The sequence below is a fragment of the Nomascus leucogenys genome, chromosome 13 (assembly GCF_006542625.1).
Source record: "Nomascus leucogenys isolate Asia chromosome 13, Asia_NLE_v1, whole genome shotgun sequence".
Lineage (NCBI taxonomy): Eukaryota > Metazoa > Chordata > Mammalia > Primates > Hylobatidae > Nomascus > Nomascus leucogenys.
In genome coordinates this window covers 74645658-74671035 of record NC_044393.1, presented here as the reverse complement: position 1 = coordinate 74671035, position 25378 = coordinate 74645658, and positions in this window count along the sequence as shown.

The following is a 25378-nucleotide window of genomic DNA, read 5'->3' as shown; positions in this document are numbered from 1 at the left end:
ATTATAACAAACTGTCTCTCAGACCACAGTGCAATCAAACTAGAACTCAGGATTAAGAAACTCACTCAAAACTGCTCAACTACATGGAAACTGAACAACCTGCTCCTGAATGACTATTGGGTACATAATGAAATGAAGGCAGAAATAAAGATGTTCTTTGAAACCAATGAGAACAAAGACACAATATACCAGAATCTCTGGGACACATTCAAAGCAGTGTGTAGAGGGAAATTTATAGCACTAAATGCCCACAAGAGAAAGCAGGAAAGATCCAAAATTGACACCCTAACATCACAATTAAAAGAACTAGAAAAGCAAGAGCAAACACATTCAAAAGCTAGCAGAGGGCTAGAAATAACTAAAATCAGAGCAGAACTGAAGGAAATAGAGACACAAAAAACCCTTCAAAAAATTAATGAATCCACGAACTGTTTTTTTGAAAAGATCAACAAAATTGATAGACCGCTAGCAAGACTAATAAAGAAGAAAAGAGAGAAGAATCAAATAGATGAAATAAAAAATGAAAAAGGGGATATCACCACCAATCCCACAGAAATACAATCTACCATCAGAGAATACTTCAAACACCTCTACGCAAATAAAGTAGAAAATCTAGAAGAAATGGATAAATTCCTCGACAAATACACCCTCCCAAGACTAAACCAGGAAGAAGTTGATTCTCTGAATAGACCAATAACAGGCTCTGAAATTGTGGCAATAATCAATAGCTTACCAACCAAAAAGAGTCCAGGACCTGATGGATTCACAGCCGAATTCTACCAGAGGTACAAGGAAGAACTGGTACCATTCCTTCTGAAACTATTCCAATCCACAGAAAAAGAGGGAATCCTCCCTAACACATTTTATGAGGCCAGCATCGTTCTGATACCAAAGCCTGGCAGAGACATAACCAAAAAATAGAATTTCAGACCAATATCCTTGATGAACATTGATGCAAAAATCCTCAATAAAATACTGGCAAACCGAATCCAGCAGCATATCAAAAAGCTTATACACTATGATCACGTGGACTTCATCCCTGGGATGCAAGGCTGGTTCAACATATGCAAATCAATAAATGTAATCCAGCATATAAACAGAACCAAAGACAAAAACCACATGATTATCTCAATAGATGCAGAAAAGGCCTTTGACAAAATTCAACAACCCTTCATGCTAAAAGGTCTCAATAAATTAGGTATTGATGGGATGTATCTCAAAATAAGAGCTATCTATGACAGACCCACAGCCAATATCATACTGAATGGGCAAAAACTGGAAGCATTCCCTTTGAAAACTGGCACAAGACAGGGATGCCGTCTCTCACCACTCCACTCCTATTCAACATAGGGTTGGAAATTCTGGCCAGGGCAATCAGGCAGGAGAAGGAAATAAAGGGTATTCAATTAGGAAAAGTGGAAGTCAAATTGTCCCTGTTTGCAAATGACATGATTGTATATCTAGAAAACCCCATCTTCTCAGCCCAAAATCTCCTTAAGCTGATTAGCAACTTCAGCAAAGTCTCAGGATACAAAATGAATGTACAAAAATCACAAACATTCTTGTACACCAATCACAGACAAACAGAGAGCCAAATCATGAGTGAACTCCCATTCACAATTGCTTCAAAGAGAATAAAATACCTAGGAATCCAACTGACAAGGGATGTGAAGGACCTCTTCAAGGAGAACTACAAACCACTGCTCAATGAAATAAAAGAGGATACAAACAAATGGAAGAACATTCCATGCTCATGGATTGGAAGAATCAATATCATGAAAATGGCCATACTGCCCAAGGTAATTTATAGATTCAATGCCATCCCTATCAAGCTACCAATGACTTTCTTCACAGAATTGGAAAAAACTACTTTAAAGTTCATATGGAATCAAAAAAGAGCCCGCATCGCCAAGTCAATCCTAAGCCAAAAGAACAAAGCTGGAGGCATCACGCTACCTGACTTCAAACTATACTACAAGGCTACAGTAACCAAAACAGCATGGTACTGGTACCACAACAGAGACATAGATCAATGGAACAGAACGGATCCCTCAGAAACAATGCCACATATCTACAACTATCTGATCTTTGACAAACCTGACAAAAACAAGCAATGGGGAAAGGATTCCCTATTTAATAAATGGTGCTGGGAAAACTGGCTAGCCATATGTAGAAAGCTGAAACTGGATCCCTTCCTTACACCTTATACAAAAATTAATTCAAGATGGATTAAAGACTTACAAGTTAGACCTAAAACCATAAAAACCCTAGAAGAAAACCTAGGCAATACCATTCAGGACATAGGCATGGGCAAGGACTTCATGTCTAAAACACCAAAAGCAATAGCAACAAAAGCCAAAATTGACAAATGGGATCTAATGAAACTAAAGAGCTTCTCCACAGCAAAAGAAACTACCATCAGAGTGAAGAGGCAACCTACAAAATGGGAGAAAATTTTTGCAACCTACTCATCTGACAAAGGGCTAATATCCAGAATCTACAATGAACTCAAACAAATTTACAAGAAAAAAACAACCCCATCAAAAAGTGGGCGAAGGACATGAACAGACACTTCTCAAAAGAAGACATTTATGCAGCCAAGAAACACATGAAAAAATGCTCATCATCACTGGCCATCAGAGAAATGCAAATCAAAACCACAATGAGATACCATCTCACACCAGTTAGAATGGCCATCATTAAAAAGTCAGGAAACAACAGGTACTGGAGAGGATGTGGAGAAATAGGAACACTTTTACACTGTTGGTGGGACTGTAAACTAGTTCAGCCATTGTGGAAGTCAGTGTGGCGATTCCTCAGGGATCTAGAACTAGAAATACCATTTGACCCAGCCATCCCATTACTGGGTATATACCCAAAGGACTATAAATCATGCTGCTATAAAGACACATGCACACGTATGTTTATTGTGGCTCTATTCACAATAGCAAAGACTTGGAACCAACCCAAATGTCCAACAACGATAGACTGGATTAAGAAAATGTGGCACATATACACCATGGAATACTATGCAGCCATAAAAAATGATGAGTTCATGTCTTTTGTAGGGACATGGATGAAACTGGAAACCATCATTCTCAGTAAACTATCGCAAGGACAAAAAAACCAAACACCGCATGTTCTCACTCATAGGTGGGAATTGAACAATGAGAACTCATGGACACAGGAAGGGGAACAACACACTCCGGGGACTGTTGTGGCGTGGGGGAAGGGGGGAGGGACAGCATTAGGAGATATACCTAATGCTAAATGACGAGTTAATGGGTGCAGCAAAGCAACATGGCACATGGATACATATGTAACAAATCTGTACATTGTGCATATGTACCCTAAAACCTAAAGTATAATAATAAAATAAAATAAATCTATTTAAAAATATTTTATCCTTTTTTTCATCTTTCATTCCTTTATTCTTATCACAGGCTTATCAATACAATAAAAAATTTAAAAGTCATATCTTGATTGTATTGATTTTTCTCTATTTTCTATTTAATTGATTAATGTGTTTTAATTTATTACTTTATTAAATTTACTCTAGGTTTATTTTGCTCTTTTTTTCTTAATCTTAAGAGGAAAACTCAGATTACTAATTTTAGAGCTGTCTTCTTTTAAAAAATTAGAATAGTACATATTCTCTGTCTAGTGTTCTAGCTGCATTGTGCAAATTATGTTTATTTTTATTATTCTATTAATAGCAATTTATCATTTTGATTTTTTCTTTGACTCGTGGATTACACAGAAGTGTTTTGTTTCATTTCCAAATATCTGGGCTGTTATATTTATGTTTTTTATTAATATCTAAATACATTTCAGTGGAATTTGAAAACATATTTTGTGTAATTTTAGTCCTTATACATTTATAGAGATTGACTTCAGAAACCTATATCATGTGTAGTTGAAAAGACATTCATTTTATCTTATCTCAGCATAGCATCTGTATCTATCTGATGCTTAAGGTTTACATAGTATGTTTTTTCTTTCATTTATTTCCAACCTGTATATGCCTTTAATTTTAAGGTGTATTTCTCGTTGACAATAATTTTCTTCTTAATTAAAAATATGTTCTGATAATCTCTTCCCTTATTCTACATGTGTAATCCATTAATATTTAATACAATGACTGGTATGGTTGGATTAGAGTTTCCCATTTTGTTTCTTTTATTCTACTTAACATTTTTTGGACTATTTAATAACTTTTAATATTCCTGTAACTATGTAATTCTCAGTTGACTTAAGAAAGAAAAAGTAATAGTCAACCCAGAATGAAAATTTATATATTATATATATATATCTCTTACATATATAATACATATATATATATATGATGTAATATATACATATTGCTTGGAGGTACTGGGATGTGAACTAAAATAGTTAAACTGCTAAAGTGCTCATGTTTGGTGATGAAGGGGGATGAAGAGTCTTGCAAGTAAGTCAGTCATGTGAGTAATATATATATAAATAAGGTGGATATGTATACACACTATGTTTCCACACATATATACACATATGTATACACTATTCACCTAATACGCATAGTGTGTGTATATATTCACCATATATATATATATATATTTCACATATGACTGACTCACAGGACTCATCCCTCTTCATCACCAAACATAAACACAATACATATACGTATATATATTCACCTTATTTTGGTATCTATGGTTTCTAATGAGAAGTTAATCTAGTTATTGTCCCATTCTGTGTCATATGGTTTTATTTTTTGCCAATTTAAATATTTTCATTTTTCTTTGACTTTCAACATTATACTAAGCCTCAATGTGTGCACACTTGTGTTTATTTTCTCTGACGTTTATTGAGATTCTATTTGTAAATTTCTGTCCATCATATTTGGGAGCTTTTCAGCCATTATTTCAACTCTCTTGACTGACTAGAGTTTTGTGCCTTCAATATTCAGGTTCCTCAATCTGGAAAGACTGCTGTTCTCATTCTATTTAAGCCTGTGCTAACATCCTTGATGGCAGAAACTTACTCACATGAATCATCCTTCCCCTTCTTCACCAAACATAAACAAATCAGCAGATTTTGCTTGTTTAGCTCACCTGCTAGTACCTTCAAGTGATTGATTGCTTTCTGTTTTTTATCTAAATATCTAGTGGTTTTTGTAGGTGACAGGGAGGTTATCTGGTAGGTCCCTGGTCCTGCATTACTGGAAACAGAATGTCAGTTTATTTGGAAAACACTTATATTTTTACTGAAAACAATTTTTGACTTTTAAGAAGAATTTTATTATTTACCTTCTAAAAACACTCATTCTGTAAACTATGTGAATTGTATGGCACCAAATGTGATTGGTTACAGTTTGTTCAGAAGGATAATTTAACAATCTAGCAAGAGATAAAATGTTTTGGAGTAGGGATAAGCACTGTAGATGCTAAGACATGTATTTTAGGTTAATTTGTAGATCTTTGAAATATTTATGATAGTAAGCCCTCACAATCATAAACTTAATATATTCCATTATTTATTTTTTGTAGCATTGTTAAATTTGCCGATAGTCTGCGTGTAAGAATCAATGCAAAAGTACAGTGGCTTTTTTTTTTTGGAGACGGAGTCTCGCTTTACTGGTAGGCTGGGGTGCAGTGGTGCTATCTCGGCTCACTGCGACCCCCACCTCCGGGATTCAAGCAATTCTCCTGCTTTAGCCTCCTGAGTAGCTGGGACTACAGGTGCATGCCACAACGGCTGGCTAATTTTTGTATTTTTAGTAGAGACAGAGTTTCACCATGTTGGCCAGGATGGTCTCGATCTCTTGACTTCATGATCCACCCACCCCGGCCTCCCAAAGTGCTGGGATTACAGGCATGAGCCACCACGCCTGGCCTAAAATAGCATTTTTAAAGAAACGTATCAAAAGAAAATAATCTGATGTAATTGAGATTAAGATTGTTCATAACAGAATTTTATATTATAATAAGGGAAATTTAGAAGGAACAAACTAATATCTACAGGTTGTATTGTTATAAGTAATTATTCTGTATGCATATGAAATAATGTTAAGAATTCATTTGAAATTATACCTTAGAATATCTAATTACTTTAAAATTATTAGAAAATAGCAAAGGTGAAAAATACAAATGTGAGATTATAACACTGTGCATTTATATTTACATTTTACGTATATATACATGTATATCAATTACATTGGTTAATTTTCTTAATATCTATGGAGGTTTTAAGTGTTCCTTTTTTCTATGTGTTCATATTTTTGCATTTCTAAATTTTTCATACATTTTGAAACAAATACAGATTATAATTATAATTTAGAAAATACTTGTTTAATGAGCAGATGTATTATAAGATGAATGTCTCATATTTTCCAAATTATAATATGATAGCTTTTCAGAAACTATGGAGAAATAATGTGTTTTCTCACTATAGTGTGTGCATGATACTCTCAACATTGATATGGATGTTTTGTGGAAAGAGACTCTCAACATTGATATGCATATTTTGTGGAAAGAGCAAGAGATATAAAATCCCAAATATTAAACTTAAATCAACGCTATAAATTTAAATAGTCAAACATTTACTCACTATTTAACTAGACAGTTAGAAAATAATTTGAGAGTAAAGACATATGATATTTTCTCATTTTCAATTTTTTTGGCCGATCTACTCCACACTCACAACAATTTATTCTCCCTGGTAACAAGAAATGATATAAGAAAAAGTTGTCAGCATATTTTTCCTCTTTAACAAGAAAGATCAAAAAGATAATTAGCTTACCCAAAGATCCTAGAATCTGTTACCTTTCCAAGGTGACTCAGAGCCCATTTTGAGAATCTCTGAGTACAAAGGCTGAATTACTTATAGTGTGCTGCTAGTATGTCCACTGCATAAAATCATTATAGTTGGGTGAGGAAGTAAATATTCCATCACTTTAATGGTCAAAATTCCTTCTAATTGTTTTATTATCGAATGTTAAATATGGGCAACCTCTGGGTTAATCCTGATTAGCAAATCTATCAGCATAGAGTTTTAAAAGTTTTCAATTACTTAGCAAAAGCTAAAAATCAGTTATTTCTCATTTAAATATAGATTTCTATTCTTTGCTAAGAACCAGATTGGACAACAATGAGCCTACAATTCCTGTGGAAAAAAATCAGCCGGAGCTAAGTAGCTGCCGTCCATCTATCCCAACTCTTTCCAATTTGTCGAAATCTCCATCACTCTCTTCTATTTAGACCTAGGAAGCTTCATAAAATTGTCTGTTCCCTGTTTGTGTCCTATAAGTAATTTTTGTTTTGCTTGATTTTTGCCTTTTAATTTTCCTGATAATTAGAAAGGTGACTATTTTATTTTTATTATGTAATAATAAAAATATCATTTCTAATGATAAAAGCAGTGATTTCCACACTTATTTTGTAGAACATCCTTTTTTTAAACAAAGTATTACTAAGAAATAATATGATTGAAAATAAGTATTTTTCCCTTTGAAGGATTCCACTTAGTGTTCTCACCTCGTTTTTTCTCACTCCAGAGGCTCTCTTTGGTGTGAAGAGTAATCTCTACCAGGAAAAGCAAGGCATCTAACAATCTCAAAGCTTCCTAGAAGTAGAATTTGCAAATACCCACTAATATAATTATTCATATTATTGTATATGATGGATATCTTATTTTAGTGAAGATTTTCTAAATTGAGACTTATAATTTTAAACATCTATATAACTCTGTAACTTAGTCCATCAAGTGTAGAACCGAGCGTCAAGATCCTATACAAACTTCAAGGATGCAGAAGTACTATAAAGAGTCTCATTCTAAGTGAAACAAACCCAGAAAGTGTTCTCACAATGTAATTCACAGCTTGGCACCCCAAGACTGTGCTTTAGGATGTTTACCATGTGTTTGCTTTTGTCTCCAGTTACATACATACAGCTTTGATAATGAGTGCTAAACTCAGAAGTACTCAACTATTATTTTCCTCTTCATTGATTTTTTAAACTCAAGGTGACCTAGTCTGATTCTGCTATACAAAATTCCCAATACATCCTAGCAGGCTATACTAAAGGTAATAAAAGTTACAAGCCATCTATCTAAAACTACCTGGCTAATGAAAGCTCATTTTGGGGAGCTGAATAGACAAGATATTGATTCTGGCAAAAGACAATGTATGCTCAACTCATGGGCTGGTAACAGAGTGAATGGAATTAGAGAGGCTGGCTGTCACCACAGATAAACTAAATCTCCTCACGAACTAAGATGGTTTCTAAATATGTGAAACTTTCAACTTAGAGGAACTTAAAAAATATAGTACTGTCAAGTAAAGCTGAATGAATGTTAAAAAGAATTTCCTTACTTAATGAGGATCCAGATACTTGATACAGCTCTTCAATTAAAATTAGCCCAAGTTACTATTCTGCCCCACATATTAAACTGAAGAAACTTCTTTCTTCATTACTTTGTTAAACAGAATCTGAGTGGTTTTAGTTGTTTTTTTGTTTTGTTGCTTATTTGCTATTGTTTATAGTCTTTTTGGGACCCGGTATTGAATAGTGAATGAAACATAAATAGTGCCTGAGTTTATAGAATTTATATTCTAAAGGAAGAGACCGAAAAAGAAAAGGTTAAATGCACAATATGATATTCTGTAGTAAAAAAGAAAAAAAGTGCTACAGAGGAAAATTAATCAGTGTAAGGATAAGGTATTAGGGAAACAGGGATACTTTTCTCAATAGAGTTGTCAAGGAAAACCTGTTTGAAGACGGTGATATTTGAGCAGAGAACTGAGTGAAATGATGCGACAGCTATATTATAACCTGTGGGAATATCACTTATAATTCCTTGGGAAAAAATAATAGGCATCTTTTTTTAACAAAAAGAGAGTCCAGAATATTTGCGAAAGAACATGACTAATTGGGTATGAGGTCTTAGAGCTATCCAGGGATCAGGTAAACTAGGGTCTTATGGGGACCTTGTTAAATAATGTAGATGTTGATCTAAATATGTTTGGAAGGCCATGCAGAAATTTTGAGTAGAAGAATGAGAGTCATTTTCAAAGGAATTGTCTGGTTGTGGAGATATTGTAAATTCAAGTTCTGATTTGTTCCAGTCCCGGTTAGTGAGCTATATTAAGTCCCTTCTATCTTTGGAGGCAGCTCTTTGAGGAGGGAGTGTTGGTTAAAGGCTTTGAAATGCCTCTCCACTCACAGTAGAGCACCTTTCACACTTAAGTTCTACATTCCGCTCAGTACACATTAGAATTCCTGGGTTACAGCAAAATATAAATTAATTACTTCACCTTGCATTTCAGCTCCAAAGTCCACTAAGTCTGTAGTTTCACCCTGATTCCTCTTATATGCTTTTGCTCCATGGAGAAATTTTCCTTCTTTTTGAGTATGTCTACCATATATTTATTTATATGTGCATATTTTAAAATTATATTATTAGGACAGAGAAAAGTAGCTTAATGCATAAAACCAGAGCACCACTGAGAGAACTTCAGAAAAAAAAATTTATTATTTTATTTTCTTGTTGCTCTTTGTCAGGATGGTAATTACTAAGTGATCACTTTCCAGTTTCTAATTGATTTTCTTCTCACTTGCTTTAAACCAGTTAATGATATTTTATAGGTTGTGTTAGCAACTTTCCAGTCTTCATCAAAATATTATTTTTTGCTGTAGATGTTCATTTGTTTTTATATTCTATGTATATAATTAAGCATGTTATCTAAATTGGTTTAATCATGTCTTTTCTTTTTAATATCTCAGTTTATATCACCATATATTCTGTTCCAGAAAAGATTACTCTTAAACCCCACTAAATACTGAATGTCCTGCCAGAAAATCCAAGATAGAATTGGTTCCACTAATAATATTATTAACAGGTAAAGTTTTGTACACTAGTGATGATGTCATTAAGATACACTATCATCAACTGGTTATGGCAAATATAACATACTGACTATAGCAAAATACACTGTAAAGTATAAGTTGAAAATCAAGAAGGTCAAAAGGAAAAGGAAAAGGAAATTAAAAAAGTGTTTTAGTACATTTGAGATACTATAAAAATACTATAAACTGGGTAGCTTATAAACAACAGAAATTTATTTCTCATAGTTCTGAAAGCTGGGAAATCCAAGAACAAGGCACTGGCAGATTTGCTGTCTGGTGAGGGTCTGTTCCTCACACGTGGTAGCTTCTCCCTGGGACCTCACATGGTGGAAAGGGCAAACAAGCTCCCTCAGGCCTCTTATAAGGGCACTACCATTCATATTGGCTCCACCTTCTAATCACCTTTTAAAAGTTCCACCTCCTAATATCATCACCTTGAGGACTGGGATTTCAAAGTATGAATTTGGGGGAAACACAAACATTCAGGCCTTAAGAAGTATGATAGCTTAGAATGATGAACACTTATTTAATGCAATTTTTAGTGTGTTTCAATATATGATATAGAAGGAAACATGTCAGTAATTATTTTTGTATGTCTGACATAGCATATGATAACTTAAGTAAATATCTTAGAATACTTATCAGTAAGCTTTTACTGTCTTAAAACACCTTTTTTTTGCATTGCGGTAGTCCCCCCTTATTCACGGCTTCACTTTCTGCAGTTTCTGTTACCCCTGGTTAATCGTGGTCTGAAAATGTTAAATGGAAAATCCCAGAAATAAACAATTTAAAACAAAGTTTTTAAATTTTGTGCAACATAATGAGTAACGCGATAAAATCTCAGTCAGTCCTGTTCAATCAGACCTACCCAGGTCACGAAATAGCCCTTCGTCCATTGTATTCACGCTGCAGATGCTACCTATCCCTTAGCCACTTAAGAGCTGTATTGTTATTAGATTTTAAAAAGAACCCTCTCAGGTTCAAGCAATTCTCCTGCCTCAGCCTCCTGAGTAGCTGGGATTACAGGCATGTGCCACCAAGCCCGGCTAATTTTTGTATTTCTAGTTGAGACGGGGTTTCACCATGTTGGCCTGGCTGATCTCGAACTCCTGATCTCAGGTGATCTGCCTTCCTGGGCCTCCCAAAGTGCTAGGATTACAGGCGTGAGCAAATGCACCCAGCTCATATCTCTGAGTTTTGACTCATACTTTATGTTTTCAAATATGTTAAAATATTAAAGTTCTAATTAAGTTTATAATCAAACTCATAGTTATGATGTGTTATATAAAAGGTATTAAAAGACAAAAGTTTGGCTAAAATCTAGAGGAAAAATATAATCTATAGATGATTGTTTTGACAGTTATTGACATTATATAGGCATTTACTTTTGTCAGTGTTTTTATTTCTTTTAGTCCTACTTAATGCTCTTAAATCAAAGCTTACTTAGTTTAGATCTTCAAGAGATTATAGTATAAATCTTTTGATAATTTAAACTCTTAAGACCTTTGAGTGCAGAATAGCAATTTACACTCCTAAACTGATGTGTGTAAAAGAAAACATAATGCACAATTATTTCCTGGTATGTGTTCTATTCCCAATACCCCTTTTCAAATAGAAATCAGCTCCTTTGACTGCTGTGCATTTTATTAATGTAATTTAGAGGACATAACGTAGTTTCCAGAACATTACAGTGACAGAGATGCAACAGCCATATAACTAATTCCCTCACATTTATTTCTTCTTTCCTGCCACCACTTTTTTTCATTGATTACTTGACTCCCTTAAGTCTAATTTTAATGATGGCCCTTCAGATATCAGGAAACTTGAGTACCCATTTAGTCAATATAGCCTCTCTCACTACTTGATAAAAGTTACACTATGCATAGATGGCCTTCAGCAATGGTCATGCATTGGGCATTCTGATTTCTAATTTGTTATGTCACTAATAATCTTTTATATTGATCATAATACTCTGACAACCCTTCATTATTTTATAATTGTTTTGCAGTTGAGGTGCTGAAAGTTTAAATTTCTCATATCAAAACATCATGTATAAAAATAGTAATGGAAGGTAAGAGTGAAATAGGTAATTGGGAGCAGTTGAGATAAAATATTGTGTGGAAATCCTAAGGAATTTGACAAGAAAGCCAGGTTAAAGGACACCCTTAGACACAGTCCAATGAGATAAAGTAGTAGCACCTGGATTGCATTTGTGAGTGAGTAACCAAAGGAAACAATTTATATAAAATTGTTACAGGAAAATGGCTCTCTAATAATCACAGTCACCTTAAAATAACTCCCTCACTACTTGTCTAAGTTTCTCAGATTTCACCACTGACTCAAATATTTTTTCTTCTAGAATTATTAGTTAAATAAAAGGTAACATCTGCTTTTAGTAGTGCGTGATTTAATGTGATTAATTGAGAGTAAGAATATTAATAAAACATTTCAACTTATTTCCTGATATGCACACGGTAAAAGATGATTATGATGTGGACATTAACTTTGGGTGACTTAACTTGTATTAAAAGAATAAAAAGAAATATGTGCCTAGAAGGATATAATAAATCTATTTTAAAAGCATAAAGACAAATCGGTTAAAGTATCAGTAAGATGTTAGGGAAGGATTCAAGGAGAAACATGATTTTAAATTCAGCCTTAGGAGTGAAAAACTGTTTTAATATGCTGAATGCCCTGATTCTATTGAGAGAGAAAAAGGGAGAGAAAGGGAAAGAGCGAGAAGTACTTGATTTTAGAGATAAGCTATTAACAAAGATGTGCCCCTCTGATCAAAAAAATTTAGACAGAGACGCTAACAGATACCGTGTAATTTCTTGGTAGTGACAAGTCAAGAAAAATGCATAGGTGGCTTTAGCAAAATAAACCAAAATTATTATATGTCAAGGGTCAAATTTATATAAGGTGATTAGGAATAAAACCAGTTACAGCTTTACAGGTAGTGAAGATAAGCTTTCAATTTGTGTCATCTAACAAGAATTGCTAGCAAATCTAACTGGTTCGTGAAACTCAGATATTTTAGTTTTGGTTTAATTCTAAAGTAAAAATTTCAGGCTGAGGCGTGTCCAGGACATGTCAACTGGACACATGTCATACCTCGTTCAGAAGCCCTGTCTCAGAAAAGTGGATTTATATAAAAATGGATGGATCAAAAAAGGTTTAGATACTTTAATTAATATATCTCTATCATCTATCTATCTATCTATCTATCTATCTATCTATCTATCTATCTATCTATCTATCTATCTATCTTTCTGCATACCTCCAAAAAGAGTTCAGCTGACCTATATATGACTTCTCCAGGTTTATTCCAAAGCTAAAAACGTATTCCTTAAGGTAATCCAGTACAATTGGCTCACTGAACTAAACAATTCATCCAGGAAATATTATTGTGTACCTTAAAAATGTGAGTTGCTGTAGGAGCTGTTAAAAATAGGAAATAAATAAAACAATTCACTTGAAAAAAGTAAAAATTGAAGCAAAGCAGTCTATGATTTCATGTATTCATTTATATTATCTGCTGTCAAACATTTGAAACTATTTTATGAATAACCTTGTCAACTATCTGACCTGGTTTTCTCCTGAATTGCAATATGAATAGACAGTATTGGTTTAGAGAGAAAAAATATATTTAGAAAAGACTGATTAAAATTATTATGCTATGGATCCTATAGAGCATGCATTCACCACTTCGTTTTGTATGTTTTAAAGTTTGGAGTGAAGTATTTAGCCAGATTTAATAACTATGTACAATTGGATCAAAATTTTATGTTTAGCCTGTTGTACAGTAAATGCAGTTAGAAGTCACCTAAAGATATTTTTAGAATTATGTGGTATGTAAGTGAATGTGTGAATATTTACAGATATTATTTTTATATCAAAAGCATAAATGTGGGTAAGCTCCTTCACATGGAACTATTACAAAATAAAAGGTTAGAATAACAGCTATCACATTCGCTGGTCTACCATCTCAACACTTGTCTCTCAGTGCAACCGAGTGTCACACAGCTCTCCTGAGGCAACAGCATAGGAGTGATACTTTATTTGAACCTATTTATCAAAAACACAGATATCAGTGTTTATCACAATGTCCACCGTGAAAAAACCTTGCAGATGATAGGATAAATAAAGAAAAGCAATCGGTAAGAAAGATTCAGTTTTGTGAAACACAATGAACACAGGTGAATAAGAAAAGGGGGAAAAAGTAACAAATAGATGATGAGAAATTACGTATGTCTCAGATAAACAAATTTCTCTGGTGAAATCAATGGTATAATGTCATGAAGAATATAGAAATCAAATTTTACTCTCATTTTCAACTTGAAAAAAAAGAAACAACCCTGCAAAACATAACAGCTCCCCAAAGCTTCTCTTTGATCATTTCCTGCTGAAAACTTTTTTATCAAAAGCCATGTCAACTATATTTAGTTACTTCTTTTTCTTTTCCTAGAAAATTGTTGGCCCAATCCCATCATGCCTTCCTTCCATTCTCAGTTCAGTTGCAGTTGCCATGACATAAAACCATCTCAGGTGATTTAAATCTCCAGGGATGTTATCTCCACATTGTTCAATATATCTCCTTCTAGTTGAGCCAAACTCCCATGCTATTTCTATTTATACTTCTCACTTTAACAGACTCCTTCAACAAGCTGTCTCGAATTCAGTCCTCCCTCACCAAACTCCCATACTATTTGATCAAAAATCCCTAAACTTGGTTTGCCCTTTATCTTCTTATTCTCAGTAGGACATGGCTGGACATTGAGCACATAATATCTCTTTGGAGTCCATTCAAGTGTAGGCTGATTTTGTTGTTTCTCTCCAACTACCCCAGGTTCTAGAGAAGTATAATACATTAGATGCACTGTTACTTGCTCATTTCTACCTTTAGGCTTTAAAAAAAAATTTGAATCTCCTTCCTCCTTCAAAAGAATCAAGTCTTTGAAAACATGTCACCGTCTTCAATCCACATATTTTCTCTTTTACCACCACTTTGTCATCTTTTTTAGTTACATCAATATCTATGTAAATGATATGTTTAAAGCATAAGTCTTTCAGTTTCTTTGTTTTCTTAGGTCAAATAAATGTTTCCTCAGTCTAACTTCAAATATGCACCCACTCACCTGTTTATTAGGTTGAATTTATCTTCCTTAGCAGGAGCAACATCTCTCTGATCCCTCAGGTTGTACTTTCTGACATCCCACTTTCTAGTCACCATCTCTGATCCTTCCAGTTCACTTATGCTACTCTTCCCAGGCCAGTGGTTGTCCAAACTCCCTAAGAATGCTAATTCATCACCCCATGGTAAACCACATCTTTACAAACAACCCTAACTTTCTTCTCTGTCTTCTACTACTATTAGCAGTTTATAAAAATGCTAAACCTGTTTGATCCAACCTGTGGGCATAATTAATGCTTATAAACAAACAGCTGAACATTTATAGAAAGAAACAACCATACTGACTGGTTTGCTTTAGATTTGTGGTTGCCAATTCCAAATAGGCATTGAACACTGAGAGAAAATTATACTGTGCTGCACATAAATATTTTATTTTTTGATTTAACAATTCTCCTGAAGAGTTTAGTATACACCTCAATCAATTATGTTTTCAGGGACAAAATTTGATGCAAACGATTTTCTCATTCTCACCATATAATCTGTATCTACATATGCTGCCTTCCTTTCTGTTCTGTGAATATACAAGTATGTCTACTCCTATTATGGACCATGATTTCATTCATAGATAGAACCTCACTCGGTCTATCTCGAGGAAATATTTTCTTTAATTTTCCACTTCTTTCCTGTATCTGTACATTCCTTCTATTCTATTGTGACATTCTGTGTATTTTTAAACATACTTGATATCCTCTGAGCTAAAAAAAATAAAAATTCCTGATACTTGTAACAATACAGTTGCCTCATTTTTCAAATGCTTTCAAAAGTTGTCTATTATTGCTACCTTGACTTTGTCTTCTTCCATTCTCTTCCAAGCCACTAAATTTGTATTTTTATTTTTATAACACACTGAAATTGGTCTTGGAAAGGACACCTATTACCAGTAATTTTTCTTAAGCTGGTATTGAAGAGTTGGTTCTAACCTATCAAAACTCTCAGTAGAATTTTACACTACTGATTACCCCCTTCATTATATTATATAATACAATGTAAATTGTGGATGCTATGACATGGCAGTGATATTTATCTGGCTTTCCTCCAATATCCCTGAAAAGTCCCTCTTAGTGTCCTTTGCTAGTTCTCCTCTTCTGTCGGATCCTCAAATGTTGAAGCTCCTCCAAGGCTTTTTTTTCAACTTTATTCTCTATTTCCATGGCATTCCTTATTATTATTATTATTATACTTTAAGTTTTAGGGTACATGTGCACAATGTGCAGGTTTGTTACATATGTATACATGTGCCATGATGGTGAGCTGCACCCATGGCATTCTTTTTAAAATTATATTTACTCCTTTGTTTCTTTGTGTATATACATGTTTGTCTTTAGACTTTTCAAAAATAGGTTCAATATTAATACACTTAAAAACCTAGCTGCATAACAACCAATATATGATCAATCTTAGTTCATTTGGAATGAACTGAGATTATTGTTATCCAACCATTCCAAGCTGAACCATTTAAAACTAGGTATATTACTTTAAAAAAATAATTCAGAGTTTTAAGTTTAACCATAAAATTGACATACAATTGTTTTTTAATATTCATTCAGTGTTAAAATGTCTTTGATTTTCCAATTCCAATAATTCTATTTTTGTTTGCTTTGTTTAAATCATGACACTAGGATGTTCCACGCATTGAGGGTTTATTTGCTATAGTTTTAAATTGTCTTTTAATTTAGAATAGACCTCACTGGTTTTTTCCCAATTTGTTTCTTAAGGGAACCAGTTCTTTGTTCTGTAGAATTTCTAACCTTCTTTATTTGGCTAATTGCATCTCCATGGTGCCACTGTGCTCTTAGCTCCAATGCATTATATAAACTTAATTAGAACTAGAGATATGATGAGATACATGTCCTATATTTAGACATGAATATTCCCAGGTTGTCATCATTTATATTTTGTTGTCATGTATTTCAAATCAAGAGATACATCATATCTGCCTATTTAAGAGGTCAAAATTGATCAGCAGTTTCAGCAGGTCTTATCTATCTATTATAATATTTATCTATGAACTTTTCACTCAATGGTTTTAGTAGTCATTAAAAATATTTTCTTATCATTAATTCACATCATCTACATGCCTTTAAATACCATCTATATGTTGGGGACTGATTTTAAATTTATAGCTTTACCTCTCTTCATTTATTTCTAACTATTTACAAACCACCTCTGCTAGAAGATCTAATACATAAATCAGAGTTAACTTTTCCAAACTGAAATTTTAGTCTCTATCCTTAACACTTAATCCATAACCAAGACTTTGCACCTCAGTAAATGACAATATCAGATGAGTTACTCCTTTCCTAAACGTGGGAATATTTCTCTACTTTACTTTTTGCCACATTGTATACAATAAATCTATTATTATATCTGGTTGGCTCTATTTTTCCAAGTATGTTTAAAATCATGTTGTTTATTCTGGTGCAACACTTACCCATTTCACTATAATCTCACACCTAATCAATGCAAGAGTCTTCTACTTACGTTACCTCTTACCTCACTTGTTCTCTTACATTTCAGACAAAGTGATCCTTTTAAAACCAGTTCCCCCTTTTGGCTCCAAAAATCTTCTGATAATAAAGTGCTTCAAGATGGCTGACTAGAAGTACTTTATGCTCATATCTTTCACTTAGAATAACTAAAGTAGTATATAGACAATCACATTCCAAATATATTATTGAAGAGAGAATACTGGAATTCAATAGAAAAGTGAAAGGAAACACCAAAAGCAAGGAAGGAGAAGGAAATGAGGTGGCCCGCTTGGGTGGGATTGGCTGGAAGTGACTTCCTAACATGTGGAAAGGGTAAGTGAGTGAGTTCCAGCAGCCCAATCCTCAGCATGGAATTGTGCAATCCTAGCAGAGGGAGAACCTCTCAACCTTCTCAACCCCTGAAACTAACATAAGGTGATCCCAGGAGACCAAAAGATGGAACTGCTCCAGAGATTGAGCTCACACTGTATACTACACACTTTTTGAGATCTAAGTGGCCAAGACAAGGCTCTCTTTTCATACCCAACCCTTGGCAGACTGTATGCTATCTTGGGGACTATTATAGCAGGGACTGAGGCTTAAAAGAAATCAGTGCTTTTGCTGCTGCAACTGTGGTGCAAGCTGAGATTATTCCCACGGCTAGGGCTGAAATATGAGACAGCCATGGGTAACAGCTGTCAGTGCTGAGAAGCAAGCAATGCTGAGACAACTGACAATGCACAAGTTGCTGCTGGAACTTAGTCATGAGTGAGGCAGGGCTTTTGCAGCCAGGGATGGTGTTCAAGCTAGGTGCAGGCTACTGCCACCAGGGCTGGGGAATGAGCCCTTCCTTGACTGGAGTGTTAGAGGGATGTATGCTCCCCACCCACCAGCCAAGGCTGCGGCCACAGAGACCAGCCTCTCCCTCTCCAGTTGCAGGATATCAGTGCAGCTGCTACTGCCCCTCAACTGAGCAGTTTTCCTGGGGTAGAAGGAAAACCTAACAGACTAAGGGCAAGATGTCTCAGTAGCAATCTTACAGGCCAGAAGAGAATGGGATGATATATTCAAAGTACAAAAATGAATAAATTATACATATATATCTATCTGCCAACCAAGAATACTATATCCAGCTAAGTTATTCATGATAAATTAAGGAGAAATCAAGTCTTTCATATCCTAGAAAACCAAATGCTGAGGGGATTCATTGCAACCTGACAGGTCATACAAGAAATGCATAAGGGAGTCCTAAACTTGTAAACAGAAGGATAATATCCACCATGATGAAAATACATGAAAATATAAAACTCACTGGTAAAACAATCACATAAAGAAGGAAGCAAAAAGACTCAAATTTCACTTATAGAAATCCACCAAACCACAAAAACAAACAATAAGAGAAGAATAAAGGAACTCAAATATATCAAACAATTGGAAAACAATTAACAATATGACAGGAACAAAACTTCACATAACAATGATAACCTTCAATGTAAATGGATTAAATTATCCACTTAAAAGATATAGAATGACAAACTAGATTTAAAAAAAAACATAATCCAACTATATGCTGCTAACAAAAATCTCACTCTATTAATGAAGGCATATATAGACTGACAGGAAAGGGCTAGGAAAAGATATTCCACACAAATGGATACTGAAAGTGAGGAGCAGCTACACTTAGATAAATCAGATTTTAAGTCAAAAACAGCATAAAGGGAGAAATAAGGTCATTACATAATGACAAAAAAAGTCAATCCAGTGAGAGGATATAAAAACTTTAAAACATATATGCACCTAGCACTAGAGCATACAGATTCATTAAGCAAATTTTACTAGATCTAAAGAGAGCAGTAGGCTACAAAATAAATATAATGGAGGACTTTAACACACCACGCTCAGAATTAGACAAATCACCTAGACAGAAAATCAACAAATAAGCCTTATGTTGAAACTCAACATTAGATAAATTAGACTGAACAGAAATCTACAAAACATTCTATCTAACAATTGCAGAATTTACACTCTTTTCATCAGCACATAAAGCACTCTCCAGGACAGATCATATGATAGGCCACAAAATAGTTTGAACAAATTTTAAAATATCAAAATTATATTAAATGTCTTCTCAGATGAATAAAACTATAAATTAGTACCAAAAGGACCTCTGGAAAATATCAAATACATGGAAATTAAATGACATGCTATTGAATGATCATTGGGTTAATGATAAAATTGGGGTGGAAATAAAAAATGCTTGAAATAAATGAAAATGAAAATACAGCATCCCATCCTATGGGATACAGCAAAATCAGTGCTAAGAGAGCAGCTTTGAGCAATGTCTACATTACAACAGTAGAAAAAATACAAATTAACAACCAACGATGCACATTAAAGAACTAGAAAATCAATAACAAATCAAAACTCATGTTAGCAGAATAAATAGTAAACATCAGAGTGCAACTAAATAAAATAAAGACTAAAAAATATAAAGAATCAAATAAATGAAAAGTTGGTTCTTCAAAAGGATAAACAAAATTGATAAACCACAAACTAGAGTAATCAGGAAAAGAAGAGCTCCTGACCTCAGGTGATCTGCCCACCTCAGCCTCCCAAAGTGATGGGATTACAGGCGTGAGCCACAAAGCCCAGTGAGAGAGGATATTAATAAACAAAATCAGAAATTAAAAAGGACACATTACAACTGACACCACAGAAATACAAAAAAATCATAAAAGACTACTATGAACAAATGTACACTGACAAACAAAACCCTAGAGGAAATGAATAAATTCCTGGAAACATGTAACTGCCAAAGATTGAATCAGAAATAAATAGAAAACTGGAAGAGACAAATAATGACTAGCAAGATTGAATCAGTAATAAAGTCTCTCAACAACGAAAAGCTGAGGACCAGACGGATTCACAGCCATACCAAATGTACAGAGAAGAATAATATCACTTCTACTAAAACTATTTCAACAAATTGAAGACTAGGGAATTCTCCCCAAGTCTATGAGGCCAGAACCAGACAAGAATACAACCACAACAACAACAAAAAAAAACTACAGACCAATGTCCCTGATGAACACACTGGCAAAAATTCTCAACAAAATACTGCAAACCAATATACTAGCAAATTTAATACTAGCAAAATCCACATCAAAATGATAATACACAACAGTCAAGTAGCAGCTTCAATAGGGATGCAAGAATGGTGTAACATATGCAAAGAAATAAACATGATGCCTCACATCAACAGAATGAAGGACAAAAACCATGTGATTATTTCAATAGATACAGAAAAAGCATTTGTTAAAATTCAGCATCCTTCATGATAAAGCCTTTCAACAAACTAGGTTTAGAAGTAACATACCTCAAAATAATAAATGCCATATATTACAAACCCGCAGCTAACATCATACTGAAAATTTGAAAGCCTTTTCTGTAAGAACTTGAACAAGGAAAAGATACCCACTTTAACCACTCCTATTCAGCGTGGCACTGGAATTCCTAGCCAGAGCAATCAAGTAAGAGAAAAGAATAAAAGCTATCCAAATTGCAAAAGAGGATGTCAAAATTTCACTCCTTGCTGGTGATATAATCTTATATTTAGAAAAACCTAGAGACTTCACCAAAAATTTCCTAGATTTGATAAATGAATTCAAAAAAGATGCAGAATACAAAATTAACCTACAAAATCCACAGCATTTCTATGAACAAATAGTAATTCAACCAAGAAATAATTTGAAAAGACAATCCTATTTACAATACTTATCATAAAAGTACCTAGGAATAAATTTAATCAAGAAATTGAAAGATCTCTGAAAGGAAAACTACAGAATGCTGATGAAAGAAATTGAAGATGACACAAGTTGAAACCATCTCATCATCATGAATTGAAAAAATTAATGTTGTTAAAATAACTATATTGCCTAAAGCTTTCTGCAGATTCAATGCAATCCCTATCAAAATTCCAATGTCTTTCTTCACAAATTAGAAAAAAATATTTTAAAGTTTATATGGAACCAAAAAAGAGCCTGGATAGTCAAAGCAATCTTAAGCAAAAAGAATAAAACTGGAGGTATCACATTACCTGACTTCAAAGTTTATTACAAGGCTATAGCAACCAAAACAACATGGTACTGGTACAAAAATAGACAGACTGATCAATGGAACATATTACTTTCCAGGTATCTGAAGGGACTTGAGAGTTGTAATCTAAGTCTTTGGTCACTGCAGCCATATTTGTATTGGGGGCACCCCAGGCCCAGTAACATTGTGGCTCTTGCAGAGTTGTAGAGGTGCCACCTTGGTGATCTTGGCTGAGATCCAGGGGTATACCCTGGATTACTAGGCAGAGACTCTTGCTCTATTCCTTTACTTTCTCCCATTCAAACAGAGCCTCTCTGTGCTGAGCTTCCTGGAGCTAGGGGAGGGATGTCACAAGCACCCCCATGGCCACCAGCACTGGGGCTGTGCTGATTCAGACCTGAATCCAGCACAGCACTGGATCATAGCCAAGGCCCATGTGGACCACTGTCTGGCTACCACTTATGCTTACTCAAGGTCCAAAGGCCCTACAATCAGCAGGTGGCAAATCCAGCCAGGCTTGTGTCCTTCTCTTCAGGGTGGCCAGTTACCCCTGGCCCAGACAGGTCTAGAGATGCTATCTGGGAGCCAGAGTCAGGGGTTGGTAACCTTAGAAATCTAGGAAGCTATCTGGTACTCGATCCTACTGTGACTGAACTGACACCAAAGCCACAAGACAAAGTACTTTCCACTCTTCCTTCCCCTTTCCTCAAGCAGAGGAGTCCCTTCCCATGGCCACCACTGACCCAGACCCATGGTGACTACTGTCTGGCTACTATCAATGTTCACTCAAGGCCTAAGGGCTCTTCAGTCAGCTTGTGGCGAATGCAGCCAGGCCTAGGTCGCTCCTCTTTGGCCCAAGGCAGATCCAGAAATGCCACTCAGAAGCCAAGACCTGGAATTGTGTACCCCAGGAACCTGCTCAGTTCTCTACCCAACTGTGGTCAAGCTGGCACCTAAGCTCCCAAACTGTATTAGTCGGGGTCCTCTAGAGGGACAGAACTAATAGTTATCAATGTATATATAAAGGGGAGTTTATTAAGGAGTGTTGACTCACACGATCACAAGTGATGTCCCACAATAGGCAGTCTGCGAGTTGAGGAGCAAGGAAGCCAGTTCGAGTTGCAAAACCTCAAAAGTAGGGAAGCCAATAGTGCAGCCATCAGTCTGTGGCTGAGACCCGAGAGCCCCTGGCAAATCACTGGTGTAAGTCCAAGAGTCAAAAACCTGAAGAACTTGGAGTCTGATGTTTGAGGCAGGAAACATCCGGCACAGGAAAAAGACGAAGGCTGGAAGACTCAGCAACTCTAATCCTTCCATGTTCTTCTACCTGCTTTGTCCTAGCCACACTGGCAGCTGATTAGCTGATGATCACCCAGATTGAGGATGGGTCTGCCTCCTCTAGTCCACTGAATCAAGTGTTAGTCTCCTTTGGCAACACTCTCACAGACATACCCAGGAACAATATTTTGCATCCTTCAATCCAATGAAGTTGACACTCAGTATTAACAATCATGAAGATAAAGTTTCCTTTATTCTTCCCTCTCCTTTTCTCAAGCAGAAGTCTCCCCCATAACCACCACATCTGGGAATGTGTTGGTCACACCTGAAGCCAGCACATCTCTGAGTCTCTCCCAGGGTTCATGGCAAGTAGTCCCCGGGTACCGCTGCTGATTATTCAGGGCCCAAGGGCTCCTTAGTCAGTAGATAATGAGTCTTGCCAGGAATAGGTCTTTTCCTTCATGGTAGCATGTTCCCTTCTAGTCCAGGATGTGTCCCTGGGACTCTGCCTGGTGCCTTATTCTACTATTGCTGAGCAGGTATCTAAGTTGGAAGACAAAGTCTTCTTTACTTTCTCCTCTACTCTCCTCAAGCAGAAGGAGTTTCTCCTGGAGCTGCAGGCTGCACTGTCTGGAGTTGGGAGAGAGGTGATGCAATCACTCCTGTAGTCACCTCAGCTGTTGTCTCACTGTGTTGCATGTACCCAAATCCACTGGCTCTAAGCCCTGCATAGCACTAAAAATTGCAGTCCTCATAGTCTAGACTGTCTTTCCCATTTATTTTGGACCCCAGATCACTTTAGCCCATGGTAGTGTGGCTTGCCAGAACTCAGGTTATGACCATTGGGATGGGTGATTCCCCTCTGGCTAGAGCCGGTTTAAATGTTCCCTTCATGGGCGCCATCTGATTTCTGATCCATTGTTGCTTTTCACTATGACAGGGTAGTACTGAGTTCCAATGCAAAGTCCCATAATCACTGCACTCTCTCTCTCTCTCTCTCTCAAACACAGATTCTCACTCTCTACTATGTGGCCACTTCTGGGGAATGAAGTAGGGGTGGTATAAACTATTCAAGACTGTCTTTCTTGCCCTCTTCAGTGCCTTTTTGCCTTAATATGATGTTAAAACCAGGTACTGTGATCACTCACCTACCTGATTTTTTTTTATTACTATGAAGGTGATTTTTTTATGTGAATAGTTCTTCAGTTTGGTGTTCTTGAGTGGGGGATGATTGCTGGAGGCTTCTATTTGGTCATCTTGCTCCACCTACCTCAAACTTTTATATTTTAACCACCACAAAATACAAATTTCTTACTATGCCAACCAAATTCTACATAATCTCTCTAACCTAATTTCCCAAACCTCCTTTTCTGCATGCTCACTTACACTTGTCTTCATTCTTTTCAGCATGCAGAGCAGCCATACTCCCATCTAAAGCCTTTTGTACTAGCCAGTCTCTACCTTTAGAATGCTATACCCTAAGATCCTCAAAGGAATTGCTTCAACCCATCATTTTACTATAAACTCAACAGATTTTCCCTTAAGCCTGCAGCCCAAACAGCAATCCTACTCATTGCTCATCAATTTCAGTTGTATTACCATAATACGTTTATGTAGCAATTACAATAATTTAAGTTTGTCTTATAAACTGATGAGTCAGTTAATTCATTCATTCATTTCTTATTTGTTTTCCCAAATACAATATATGTCCAACTTGTTTGAAGAACACTGTGTTTTTCACCACTGAGCCTAGAACAGTGCCAGACACACAGTTTTTATTAATTTGTGATTTTAAAAATCCACTCAAATAATGTGCAAAGAAAAGTTTCTAATGATTCAAAAGTACAAGATATCATAAAGTTGACTAAAATGAAGCTAGTTATGAGGTACTCAAATTTTACACAAAGGCACTGAAAACAGAAGAATGTCTCAGCATTAGGTACGATAAAGTCTGAAAAAGAGAACATCTCAGAAACTAAGATAATAGTATAAGTGCTTCATAGGATTAAGGAATGACTTTGGAAAAACTAAATAATTTCCCAAGAATATTTCTCCAAATAAGTTCTCTTTATGATCTTATTTTGTAAGCCAAATATTATGTAAAATATGTCCTATTACTATAAACAGTTTCACAATAATTATGCCCAAAATTAAATATGCAAACAGAATCTATGCTATTAAGTATATTTTATTATATATGAGAAATAAAAATAAAATTCTAAGTCTCCAACTGACTGAACAGACCCCCTCAAAGCTCAGGGAACCCCAGGGAACCTTGGAAGCTGAATTCACAGTCAGGCTGTGTTGGGAGATTGTCATGAGATCTTCTTCCGTCAGGGCTAAAAAGAAACGAGTGCTTTTAAAAAACTGCTAGCTTATCTTCCCAGGTGCAGAACAAAGACAAAATTAGATTAATTATTCTCTTAACCCATCTCAAGACTTCTCCTTTGTCTCTTCCC